Raw genomic sequence first — 14,242 nt, 5'->3', positions numbered from 1 at the left:
TGTTCGAGCTCAAAATTCTAATTTGAAAGCTCTTTATTGCTATTATCTTTTGATTCCATTTTAGGTTCAGTTGATACTGAACAGATGTGTTATTTTCTCATTGAAGTTGCCGAGTCTCTAGTGGAATTTAATGGCTTGCAATTTGGCTTTGGCTTTGGCTATTTTCAGCTGTTATGACATTTATGATGTTTTGTGTCGTTGATGTTCTGCTTTAGGGTTGCAGGCTAGGTATTATTAGACATGCTAGGAAATATAAATGTGAAGTCATCCTTTAAAGTATTTGATATTTCCAGTTTTATTATAATCATTGGTCAGTATCAAAAATGTTATCCATTTGAATCTGCGACTGTATGTCTCTCTTTTACCTTTTTGGCCCTGCTTTTCTGTCAACTTTTATCCTTCAGGTTTGCTATGTCAACTGTCACATGTAATGCAATATAGTGTTCAGCAGGTGTCTCTAGGGAGTACAACTCTGAAGTTTCTACCAACTCTTTTTGATATCTTGCAGTGGGGTGGGGGGGAAGAAAAAACAAATTGAAAGAGTTTGGGGCCCATTGCGGACAGATCACTGATGTTTATTTTGCAACGATCTCTCCCTTTGCAGCTATTACATTTTAATTTGGAGAGTGAGCTGCTTGAAATAATACTGGTTTTTTTGCTCACTGATTTGCCCTCTCTGGTGGTACAGTTTAAAACACACGATAAAGCAATTAAGACTTTATAATACAGTACAAGAGATTCTTAGATGCTGATAAACTGGAGCGACAAACACAAAATGCAGGAGAAACTCCAGCGGGTCAGGCAGCATCCATGGAAACAAACAAACAGTCAATATTTTGAGCCGATTCTTTAATAAAGTTGTGTTTTAACAACTTGTAAGAAAATAAGACATAGGAGCAGAATTAGGCCATTCGGCCCATTGAGATTGCTCCACTATTCCATCATGGCTGATTTATTACCCCCTCTCATCCCCATTCTCCTGCCCTCTCCTACTCTTCATGTCATAACACTCTCCGATTATTTTTAAAGAAATAGGAAATAAAGGTGCCAAATTCATACTGTGAAATGAGTTTGATTAATTGCCCTTTAAAGACAATAATGGCTAACACAAAGGGCCATAGTTTTAAGGTGCTTGGAAGTAGGTACAGGGGGATGTCAGAGGTAAGTTTTTCCCACAGAGAGTGGTGGGGGCGTGAAATGCACTGCCAGCGACAGTGGTAGAGGCGGATACAATAGGGCCTTTTAAGAGGCTCTTGTATAGGTAACGGAGGTTAAAAAAATAGAGGACTATGCGGTAGGAAAATTCTAGGCATTTTCTAGAGCAGGTTACATGGTTGGCACAACACTGGGCTGAAGTGCCTGCAATGTGCTGTAGATTTCTATGTTCTAAAATAAGTGATTTTTACCCAGTATATTTTGTCAGAAAAGCACTGAAGATTTGATAAAGTCTTTGGGGAAAACAAATCTTTGCAATTTAGTCATTTGCAGATTATGAAGAAATTAAAGGTCCATACATCATTTGTAACCCATCTGATAATGAGCAAGAATTCAGCGGGATTAAGGTTTTGGCTGGCTGCTTGCAATCCTCAAACAGCAGAAGTCAGCCTTATTAATGTATCGCCTGTGGAAAGTAAATGTGTGTGTGGAGACTGAAAGGACACATCCAAAGCGTAGGGCTTACAAGGATCTTGTATCGCCTTTTGGAGAGGTACAGTATATTTGACATTCACAGTAAAGGTGTTGTATGCCTCTTCCCTATCACCCTAAATAATGACCCACTGCAAATGAGCCCAAATAGGCAACAACATTTAAGAAAAGCTTGGCCAAAACATCTCTAAAATTTATTATTCCTTCCTTCCTTTTGCTGATTTTACACTTTTGTGTGGCACTGGATGCTGTCAATAGTGATTTTATGTTTTACTTCGATACCTCTACCAGTCCATACTCAAGATGGAGGCCTATCTCGTGACAAAGCTGAGGTGCTGGAATTAGGCCAGCCACATCATGAAGGATTTTGCCCTCCCTGCTCTTGGATTGTTTGTCCTTCAATCAGGGTGGAGGCTACAGGGCATTCACACCAGCACCATCAGACTTCAAAACCAGTTACTTCCCCCAAACAGTAATGCTCATCAATACCTCCAGCCCTCCACCACTACTTTAACTTCCCCTGACAGAATCTCCTTATGTACTGGTGCTTCAGTGCATTGTGTCGCTGTATGGACATGTAATCAATCAATGTATCTGATGTGTTTATATTTTTCATTTTTGTGATCTTTATTGTGTTTTTTTTGGTGCTGTGTCAAATCCGGAGTGACCATTATTTTGTTCTCCTTCACAATTGTGTACTGGAAGTGACATTAAACAATCTTGAATATCTTGTAAGACAATACAGTGAGCTGAAATTATGCATTCAGAGTAGTGTGTCAGCTTGTGTTCTGATTCTGCAGCCAGTAATATAATGGCATTTAAGTCAGAGTCCATCAATTAAGCTGTTTTGATGATCTGCCACAAAAGCTGGTTTATATTTGCTCAATGTACAAATGAGTCTTTGTTGTACTAGCAAAACCGGTTTCAAAAAGTGTGACATAGTAAATTAATTTTGGATAGGACGAGCACGACTGATCCTCTGTGCAGTTCATTGGAAGCTGAATGAGTAGTTCGGAGAAGTGGAATAGAGTATTAGTGTTAAGTGGAATTTCCTTGTTCTTTCATTGGAACTGGTTTATTATTGCAGACTGAGGTAGAGTGGAAAAACACACGGATCAGTTCATTCCACATTGAGATAGCGCTAGGTAAAGCAATAACAATGCAGAATAAAATCCAACAGCTACAGAAAGTACAGGGCAGATAATTAAATGCAGAATCTTAATAAGATAGATTCTGAGGTCAAGAGTCCATCTTATCGCACTAGGGAACCATTCAGTAGATTTAGAGCAGTGAGGTAGAAGCTGTCCTTGAGTCTGGTGGTACGGGCTTTTTGGTTTTGTATCTTCAGACTGATGGGAGAAGAGAGAATGTCCAGTTGAGTGGGGTCTTTAGTTGTGCTGGCTGCTTTACTGAGGCAGCAATAGATCAGCTACCATGAAGGAGAGGCTGGTTTTCATACTAGGCTGAGCTGTGTACACATTTCTACTGTAGTCAAGGGCAGATCAGTTACCATACACAACCACGATGCATCTAGCTAGGATGTTTTCTATTAAAAATTGGTAAGGAATGATGGAGATGTGACAAATGTCTTTAGCCTCCTGAGGAGGTAGAGGCATGAGCTTAGTTTGAAACCATATCAATGATTGTTCTTGCATCTAATATTTAAACCTTTGAGACTACAAACTTGCTTATAAACAGCGTGCCATAAATGATCGGTCTATAGATGTCTATTTTAATTTTGAGCTGCCTCTGTTATCTACCACTTATCTATCTCTTTAATTAAAAAAAAATTGAAGTCCAGTCACTTCCAATTGGTTTTCCTTTCTCCCGAGCCCAGGAGAGCTGGGATTTCCAGGAATTTGCTAGCCAGTAAACTTTCCTCAAAAGCTGCATGTGTTAGTGGATATGTTTGGTTTCTCAGAAAAAAAATTAAGCAAGGCCAAGAGCCATTACTTTTCAGTGTTCACAAAAAAAATCTGCCTAGTAGCAGAAAATATTTCCCACTTGAGCACTTGCATGCATTATGGAGGGATGGAAAACCAATTTCTAATTATGCCAAGGTTTTGCTAAGGGCAATGAGTCCTGGGGACACAATAACCTGGGGAGAGGAGTGTTATTACACTTTGCTGCTTTAAGGAGTATTTCTCCTTAGAAAAATAATACATTCAGTGAAATAATACCCCATTTAAAAAAAAAATAGGATATAATCTCCAGTAGACTGTGAACAATCTCGGTGGTAATATCAGAACTGCCAACTGTGAGTCGGAGGATTCTCTGTTTTGTGAGATTAGACAACAAAAGTAGGTGTGACCATTTCAGCCTACGAGGTTTAATTGCTTGAACATTTGCTTCATATAGAGGCTATCTCAGAGGAGACGGACACCCTGCATCTTGTGTTTGGTGAAAAATGTTTTTTAAAAAACTGTGCAAGAAACTTGGGTGTGAATACTCAGGGAATGTTTGCCTACTCCTGTATGGTACTCTAAGCAGTACTTAAAGATGTATTGCCTTAGGAATGCAGGAATGTTATTCAGAGTGCAGGGTATTATCCATAGCAAACCAGGGTGTGGTTTCTACCAGGGAGCTGACCAGTGCCCTTTGCATCTTCTACTTTCATTCGATGTGCTGGAATAAGGAGGCTGGGGTACCTTTCCTCCCCTGGCTGTGGAGGGGGAGGGAATGTACTCCCTCCTCCCTGTTCCAGTAACGACCAGTGATTTTAAAAGATTTGCTTTAAGAAACCTATAGCGAAGTGTGTCATTTGCATCAAATCAGTGAGGGTTGTGCTGGGCAGCCCACAAGTGCTGCCATGTGTCTGGTGCCAACCTTGCTTGCCCACAGCTCACTAACCATACATCTTTGGAATGTCAGAGGAAACCAGAGCACCCCTGTGAGGTTCTGGGGATAACAGTTAGTGTGGCGCAGTTACAGCTCAGTGTCGGAGCCCAATGCTAGTGTCCTTTGCAAGGAGACTCCAGTCCTCCCTGTGGAACGCGCGAGTTTTCCCCAAGTGCTCCAGTTTCCTCCCACAGTCCGAAGACCTACTGGGCAGGTTAATTGGTCATTGTAAGTTGTCCTGTGACTAGTTTAGCATAAAAATGGGGTTGCTCGGGTGGTGCTACCTAAAGGGTTTAATCTGCACTGTATTTTTAAATAAAATAACGTACAGACTCCTTGCAGACAGTGGCAGGAATTGAACCCAATCCTTACAGATTGCGACAGGAATTGAACCCCAATTTTACAGCTGCTGCTGCAAATTTTATTTTTTTTTATTTTAGAGATCTAGCACAGAACAGACCCTTCTGCTCGTTGAGCAGTGAGCCCAGCAAACCCACCGATTTAACCTTCGCCTAATCACAGGACAGTTTACGATGGCCAATTAACCAACTAACTGGTGTGCCCCTGGGCTGTGGTAGGAAGCAAGAACACCAGGAGCAAACTCTTGTGGTCACAAGAAGGAGCGTACAGACTTGATCAGAGAGGGTGGTGGAATGGCGCTCTGAACTCAAGCCCCGAGCTGTAATAGGTTTGCACGAACCTCTATGTTACCCTGGTGCCTCTGTATTAGCTGTTTACTTGGAAGTTCTTTCTAGACTGGTGGAGGACATGGAGAAGGGGATGGAGTTTTTGGGTTGGCCAATATCCTTGTGGATGCTTCTTTGATGGAGCAGTTTACATCGGGGAAAATGGGCCCATAGCTTTCCTTCAAAATTGAAAAGCATTGTGGCAAATGATGAAGAGTCCTTGAGTAAGGGGTACATGCTACCTGCTCCCTGCCAAAAGAAACAGGTAATATCTTCATCCCATTGACCCCTACCCCTTATATGTGAATATAACCCTTTGCACCCAGCAGGAGATTTTGAATTTGTGTTTTTGGTTTTGCTAGAAAGTGATCCTAATAGTAATAAAGAAAGCTAGTGATTAACTCAGTAACTGAAATTTCTGAGCAGTTTACTGACCTCTAAATTGGCCTGGGTAATTTATAGCTAACTGTAATTAGCATGAAGTAATTGAACATTGACCTTAAGCACACAAAAAACTGATTAGTTGTTAAGCGGAACAACCATACCTCGGGTCCCAAACTGTATAGGAGCAGCACCTGGGGAAGACCTGCTGGTATATACTTGAAAATGTTGCATCTATTGTTTCATTGAAAGCATCACACCCAATTGTCTTAAGCAGTCTTAATTAAGAAAGTAGAGGCCAACCTGTTGCTGCGTCAGTAAGTGAACACACTACTGTTGCGATACTGACTTGGTGCAGGCTATTTGTTAATTCTCAGTTTAAATTCTAAGTAAAACCCGATACTTGAGTGCTCTAGTCCAGAGAAAGGGTCTCGACCCGAAACGTCATCTGTCCAATTCCCTTTACAGATGTTGTCTGCCACGCTAAGTTCCTCCAGCAATTTGCTCTCAGCTACACTTGAGTGTGCCTCATATCAGATTCAGTTCTCTGTTAATTTATATCCAATCCACATGAAGAACAAAATATATTGTTGATGTGAGAGTACAATAGTGGCCCAGCTGTCTTTACTCTAATGCTGATAATTTGGAACTAGGTAGTCACAGTTTTTGCTTTTGTCTTTCCCCTCCTCCCCCCCCCAAACAAATTAAATTCTATATGTATTGTCATTTTGCAGAATTGCAATATTAACCTTGCTTTAATTTGAGCTGCAAATCAATGCAGGTCGAAAGGCCTAGTTCCAACAGCTTGCTTGCCAGTGGATCTCCTTGAGAGGATGATCCCAACTGGTCAGTCCAACTTCAATAAAAATTGGGGGGGGGGGGGGGGGGGGAATCTTGTGATGTTGTTGCCAGCTGACTGGGGTTCTCTCGTCTCCGCTGACCCGAGGAAATTCCTGGCGGTTCAGCACCGATAGGTGGTTCTTCGTGCCTGAGCATGTGGAATAAGGGTGGCAGATTTTCGGATGAGGTGAATCTCAGTTGAGGAGTGAATGTTCTGGAGCACAAATGTCACGTCATAAGCCACAGGTCTGTCAGGAACACGTTCTTGCAGGGAATCAAGTGTAGCTTTTGAAAATCGAGGGCATTTTCTTATTGTGGCATGCAACATAGGTTATTTCCATTATAAACATGTGCTTAAAGATTCAGCCCCCTAAGACTGTGCATGTGAAAATCAACTTTTATGGGATTTCAGATGGACGTTTCTTGTGTTAGCTGTTTTCTGTGTTAGAGTAGCCATTCTCTTTGCAGGACTCGACTCATTTACTACATTGCTAGAAGAACTGAGTCCTGTTTTAGATGGAACATAGAAAAGTACAGCACAGGAACAGGCCATTTGGCCCACAGTGCTGTGCTAAACCAGCTAAAAAGCAAATCAAAAATACCCAAACACTAATCCCTCCTGCTTACACCATGTCCGTATCTCTCCATCTCCCTTGTGTCTCTTAAAAGCCTCTAATGTATTTGCCTCTACCATCACACCAGACAGCGCATTCCAAGCATCCACCACTCTCTGCATTTAAAAGAAAACACCCCTCACATGCCCTTAAAACTACCCCCCTCAGCTTCAGTGCTTACCCTCTGGTATTAGACGTGTCAACCCTGGGGAAAGAGATGCTCTCTGTCCACTCTATCTAGGCCTCTCATAATCTTGTAAACCTCTTCTAGATCTCCCCTCAGCCTCTGTCGCTCCAGAGAAAGCAACCTGAGTTTGTCCAGCTTCTCATGATAGCACACGCTCTCTAGACCAGGCAGCATCCTGGTAAACCTCTTCTGCACCTTCTCCATAGCCTCAACACCCATCCTATAGCAGGGCGACCAGAACTGTGCAGAATACTCTACACGTGGCCTAACCAGAGTTTTATATAAAGTTACATCACAACAGTCTTACATTTGAACTCAAATGCCTCGACTTTGAAGTATGTCTGTTGTAGGGTAGTCAGTCCTCCTATGATACGGTGATGGATTTTCTGGCCCAGGAATTAGATAAGTCCCGTATAAATGTATTGATTAGCCATCGCACTTTGGATAACCTCACCTAATACAGACCCCATGCGCTCAAGCCTTTCTGTTCCACCTCCGTTATTTCGGGAAGATTGTGTGAACATGCCCAAAAGAGAGTAAACCAGATCCACTCATGCCCAGCTCCTTGGATGTGGAGTTGCTGGTCACAGGCCCGTGACTCTGCTGGATGTGTTGCTCGGATTTCCAGCATCTGCAGATTTTCTCTTGTTTACAGTTTCTTCACTGACTTTCTTGATGCCCATGTTGATGACACAGCCTCGTTATGGAAAATTGCAGTTATGGACTGCTTTCAAGGAATGCATCCTTCCCCCCCCCCCCCAATATTTGACTGCATCATAAGGGTATTGGTAGATGCCATATTCAAAGATTACACCAGTAAACGGCAATGATGCCACATTATAGTCTGTTTCGATTCTTGAGAAACATTGAAAAATAAGGGAGATTCACAAATCTTCATTCTCTAGGATATCTTTGCATATTCTAGCATGCCCTCAAGATACTACAGTGCCTGGTTTACGGAAAGTCCCAAATCAGAATAGGTTTCTGCCCTCCTTCTGTAACACAGTCAGTGAGCAAACTTGATGTCATATTGTTGAAAGCTCTTATCAGAATTCAAAGGTCTCCTGACAAAATTCCTCAAGAACTCATTTACAGTGGTAGTTTCATCATTGTGCATAGCTATTGTCAAATCAGGAAACCACTTTGATATTCTTACAGATTTAATGTTGTAAGATGGAAACTGATTTACAGTTTGATACTAAAGCTCCTTTACAGAACAGTTTGGCTCTTACAGTGACATTACCCTTAATTCTCTAACTATTTCTTTACATAGCAATTAGCATTCTCTTTGTGAAATCCACAGTGCATTAGGATAATTGCCTTATCACAATTTGGTAATATATTCTTTATATAAACATCTTTCCTTATCTGCAAGCCTAAATAAAACCAATGTTGAAAACTATGATTAATCATTTTTAAACCAATTTGCAAACACAATGGTTCATGCAAATTTTTTGGTTGAGGTAATGTCACTAGTATTTCAAAACTGTTTCTGATCCAGTTGCTTTTGCAAACCGGTACAGTAATTAGATAAGTAATTGTGATTATTGCATAAACTCCATGAAGCAATGGGTATCTGTATTTTTTTAGAATGTGTTCCAATTGCTTCTGCAGCAGTGTTGCCTTGGGACAAAATAGAACTTATGAACAGCAGCTTGCACCATCACCTTTTCATATTATGAGCTGTTATTGCCAAATCATCCTTTTTCCATTGTGAAATACCAAATATACAACACTTTAAAAATAGTCATGTAGAAAGGAACTAGAACAAAAGTAGGCCAGTCCTGTTGCAATATTTATTTAGGTTGTGACCACATCTTAACACTGTTCACTTCCTGGGTTTGAAAGCTTTTATTTCACTTGACCAGCATTTTATCAATTTAAATTGCTAATATTGTTTATTAAAATCCCCCCACCAAAAGCCTCAGTAGCTTTTAGAGGAAGGCACTTGAATTAAGATGCTCTTCGCTAGCCTGGTTCTAATATTAAGATTACATACCCTGTCTGGGTACTTTCCAAGGAAATAGTTTTGCTGGCTTTATACTTTCAATTCCTTTGATCAACTTCAGTCACCTTGATCAGGCCTCGCCTTAATATACAGTCCTAAGTGAAGCTAAAAATGAGAAGGTTGCTGCCAAAATCCACTTTCAGGGCCATAATATGAGGGTGAGGCACAAACTCAGTTGAAATAAATACTCGTGTTCTGACTGATTTGGTTTTTATGCTGTGCAGACGTGGAAGATAGTTTTGATAACAGTTTAGTTGCTCATTTGAGGGCACCAAGTGGCTTACATTTTTTTTCCCGTTTTGAAGTTTATCTTCTGATTTGGGGCTTCATTCGGTTCACTTGTTAATCTACCTCTCAATTGGGGCTTGCACGCTGTTTGGGGGAAATGTGCAGGAGATCCGGATAGGAATCTTGCCCTCTCCTAAGTGTATCGAGGACGGCTGCACCCATTAGTTCTCCAAAGGGGCTCTGGAGCTCTAACAGTGTCAAAGGACCTTGAGTGCATGGTGTCCATTTTCTTATTGGCAGATCTGTCTTCAGCCATGTAGTCCCCATTCAGTGCAATATCTTCCTTTAAAATGTTCCCTTCAAACTCCTTCCTGCAAACCCACTTGAAAATGATTAACATTTTAAAAAGTTGTAATGTTCTTTTTGCTATGACACTGATGCAGAAAGATATTTGCCCCAGGCTTTTGAAATGTATTGCATAATATGCACATTACACAATATTTGTACATCATAAAATCAAACAGTATATCTTTTGGAATAAGTTTGAAAATCAAAATTACAATGCTCTTAGCTCAAATATGTGCAGTACAATATTTGTGGGTATTTGAGGATATTTTGCTTGACTGTTCTGAAACAAGCAGTCTTGTATCTTAATTGAATCATATTAAAGAGGGTTAGATTATGTTGTCATTTTTAGAACAGATTGAAAACTGCTGTGGAAAAAGGCCTGAGCTAATTATGTGGTATCTATACTTTTTACTTTGCAAGCTGAAACAGGAAACCACTAAATCTTCCAGTCTTCTGATTCAAAAGTAATTTGGAAACGAAGCCTATTATTCTTTTCTGTTTTGAAGTTGCCATCTCATTTTACAAGGATGTAATGTGATTGGGCTCTGCATTTGTTTCTAGTTGAGTAGCTAAGGTCTTGGGATGTAATTAATTTTATTTTAGCTGGAAACTAAATTTTCTTTGTCCGGAATAGGTTCTAGTCACCTCGGCTATATAGGTCTAAATTTCTGGCTTTTTGTTTCATCCTCCAGTGATTGATGGCACTTGCATGGGTATCCTATGTGCTTGTGTGGAGCAGAAAGGAATGAAGAGTGATTAATCTGCAGCCCCTATTTGGCATCGTGCCCTTTTGGCTTTTAATGCTTTGAAAGGGTACTCTTTGGCGTGTAAGGGTTTATTGGTTGTATATACACAAGAGCACAAAGTTTTAAAAACAAAAAAAGAATTAGCAAATCCTAGAAAGATGAAAAAAAAAGTAAATTACAGGGTGCAGTGGAATGTTGTGATTATACTTGGAGCTATTTTGAATGCAGTCATGTTGGATTGTATTATATGTTCAGAAACTATAGTTAAAGAATTACAATGAAGTTATCGTGCAGCAACTGGCTATTTGCTCCTATCAGTCTGTGTTGAATGTTCGTGCTGTATTTGGGCCATATCTTGGCTGCCTTCTTGCTTTAACGTGTATTCCTCCCCCCCCCCCGAGATATTTCCAGACTTGCAAGACATTTGTACTATTTTCTCACATGGATGGCATGTTCCAGCAACCGGTGTTGGATTGGAGTGTAGAATTGTTGATTTTTCTTGTAGTTTAACTTTCCTGTACTTGCATTTTTATATAATCATCCACGGACATGCAGGGAATTTTTCAGTAATTGTGGTATAGTCACTTCTGTATTTTTCTGGAGTGACAGTAGCAGGTGTCACTCGACTTGAATCTGGCTACTTTATTGGTTTTCACAGAATTTCTGTTATCTCGAGTCTGGTGAGACTACTAATTTTATTTTTTTTTTGTTCTCTTGACACTCCTGTGCCTTCTTTACTCTTGTAATGTTTATTAGAACGGTCATATATCATGATTTTCTAAGTTACAGCACTTCTAAAATACTTCGTTGGCTGCAAGATGCTTTGGGGCAACCTGAGGTCATGAAATGTATTTTGAAATTATGGGCAAACACGAGGAAATCTGCAGATGCTGGAAGTTTTAGTTCTGTTTTCGATCATTGTAAAGGCTTTGAGTGGTCATGCCTTGGCCTTCTCCCAGCCTGCTGTTCAGTCCTGGTTGGTATAACCTCCCAACCTGCTTTCCAGTCCCAATCGGTATGACTCACCATTTCAGCTACTAGTCATCATATTTGTTGCCTCTTTAATCTCATTTTATCTTTTTTCATGACAACATAACAGCTGGAGTTAAACCCTATGCTTCGTGTGCTAATCAGCTTGCAAGTATCTTGCTATTTTTCTACACTACTCTGTCCAGATGTAAACCCTAGTGCTTTGATCTTCTCTTATTCTTGCTCAGTTTGCCCTTACTTGGTGATTGTAAATCCCTTTGAAAGTCCCTCTGTATCATGGCATTCCTATTTTATATGTGATCTTATTTTTCATTCCGTAATTTGAAATGTACTTGTCAGTTGTAGACCTAATATGCATCTGTTTAACAGCTTCTTCTAATCTGTTAAAGCCTTCTGCAGCATTGACCTCCCCCAATTAGGTGCTATCCACAATTTAGATATTCTGGCTCCAGATTAAATGAGTATAAGTAGAGACCAGTTGTATTAAGGTTAAATCCTGAGGGATTTGGTGTTCCTCTTTATCACACTCAGCTGGTCCATTGGTGTGCACTCTCGCCTCAATTCAAAGCCAACTTTTCTCCCATCTCTTACTTTGGTCTTAATTGCACTTGCGTCATGCTCAAGTATTTCCTCAGAAGCAGCATGATAGCAGAGCACTTGGTGAAACCCAGGGGTTCCCAGCTTTCTTATGCCATGGACCAATACCATTAATCAAGGGGTCGGTGGAACCCAGATTGGGAACTCCTGGTGTAAAACTATTACAGCTCCAGCAACCTGGGTTCAATTCTGTCATTGTCTGTAAGGAGTTTGTCCATTTCTGGGACCGCATAGGTTTCCTCCGGGTGCTCTGATTTCCTCCCACATTCCAAGGGAGGTAAATTGGTCTCATGGGGGTAATTGGGCAGTGCTGGCTCATTGGACTGGAAGGGTCTGCTGTTGTGCTGTAGCTCGAAATAAAAGTAAATAAGGTTATTTCTCAGATGTTCCCCTACTTTTTCTATCTATCCGGATTATTTCTCCATTACACTCTGTGCCAGTGACAAGTTCTCTTCCTTCATCAGACTCCTTGAGGTTGGAATGAGTCCTGCACTGCCTGTTGTAAATTATTCCCAGTTTCTCCTTTGTCTACATTTTTGGCCCATTATTTTCCAAATTGCTTTGTATGCAGTGCATGCTTGTGACTTTATTTTTTTTTGCATTTGCTGACATACTAAAAATTTACATGTTCCTTTATCCATTATGAAACACTGAATCAGTTCATGTGCAGTTAGTTTCCTCATGACTGGAATTTGACACGATGCCAGCAATCTGACTCTCTATGATGTACATTGTGAGCTGGCGCATGAAAAATGCATTTGTAGTTAGAAAAATGTAAACAGATTTGAAAATTAAGTAAAACAAGCTAGTGATTAATTCTCTTAAGATTTTGCTCAGTAAATTGTTTTTTTTTTCCCTCCCTGGTTCCCATAATGAACACATCAGGACTTTACAATGTACTTGTTTTAATATTTTATTTCATCTGCTGAATAATAGTTACACTGATAGGTTATGAAACAATATGTGCTTCTCCCAGGGTGACCTTTTAGGAAATGAATAGTTGTATTGTGTGTCCTGTTTCTGTGACTGAAACAACAATGTGGTTTATTAATATGACTCATGGCACAAATGAAATAGGCCTTAAAAGATTTTATTTGTTTTATCTTCAGTAATCGGTTGTTTTGCAGTCATGTTCCTGCTTTTCTGATAAGCTGTCTGGTATGGTATTTTGATTAAATATTCTGTGAACCTAATCCTTTGAATAGCTGTATCTGTGAACCTACCTATTGTAAATCAAGAGGAGATTGGTTTAACTAGCACTTAACTAGCAGTGTTAGACTGGGGCATGCCTGCAGAGCACTGCGGGTTGGAAGTATCACCATTTGGTTGTCTATGCTATCCTGCTTTACTTTTCTGCCTGCCCGCCCTGTACCTTTAGCTATAATACGCTGTCTAGACTTGGAGCGACTACGCAGCAGTTGAATCTGAGCCCATTAAAACTAGGATATACTGGGGTATGTTTCAAGGATTGCGTATTGGTCAGTCATTTTCAGTTGTGAGATGTAGAACAAATTGTTTTAAAGTATGATTAAGGACTGTGTTGTGATCTCACACCTGAGTGTCGGATGATGTTTTTACAACTAGAAATGTGTGGTTTAGATACTTTATTGATCCCAAAAGGAAATTACAGTGTCACAATAGCATTACAAGTGCATGGAGATACAAATATTAGAAGTAAGAAAGTATAAAATTTAAGTTATCCCAAACAGGGGGTCATCACTTCCTTGGCTATTGATTGACTCATAGAGCCTAATGGCCAAGGGTAAGAATGACCTCATATTGCGCTCTTTGGAGTAGTGCAGTTGTCTTAGACTAATACAGTATGTTCCTTGTTGAATGGAAACCCCAGTACAAATCCAGGTAGGCAGCATGTGAATTTGTCTTGGGGATCTTCCTGGGCTGGCAGTCTCCTGACCAAAAGGCCCCAGTTTGAATGGTATCTCCTGTGTAGATCCCTAGCGGTGGAGCAAAATGAGTAATGTCGAAACGTGACTCTGATTTGCTTTTTGACCCTCGCTGCCACTGTTCAGCACCCCAGTCCTCGTGTTTTTGTGCGTAGGTGAGTCTCTTAGTTTTGCTTTTTGGCAGCATCTCTTCCGTGAGGACCACTTCTGATAAGACGTCTCTAGACT

At 40.4% G+C, this 14,242-nt stretch overlaps 1 protein-coding gene across 5 annotated transcripts in view; it reads left to right on the top strand.

Moving 5' to 3' along the window:
- Positions 1–14,242, top strand: part of arid5b (AT-rich interaction domain 5B) — a 139,917-nt gene that overhangs the window by 9,672 nt on the left and 116,003 nt on the right. The gene's annotated exons all lie outside the window — the stretch shown is intronic.

The sequence above is a fragment of the Hypanus sabinus genome, chromosome 22 (genome assembly GCF_030144855.1).
Source record: "Hypanus sabinus isolate sHypSab1 chromosome 22, sHypSab1.hap1, whole genome shotgun sequence".
Taxonomy (NCBI): domain Eukaryota; kingdom Metazoa; phylum Chordata; class Chondrichthyes; order Myliobatiformes; family Dasyatidae; genus Hypanus; species Hypanus sabinus.
Note: the sequence above shows the minus strand (reverse complement) of the source record. Positions and strands in the feature narration are given on the sequence as shown.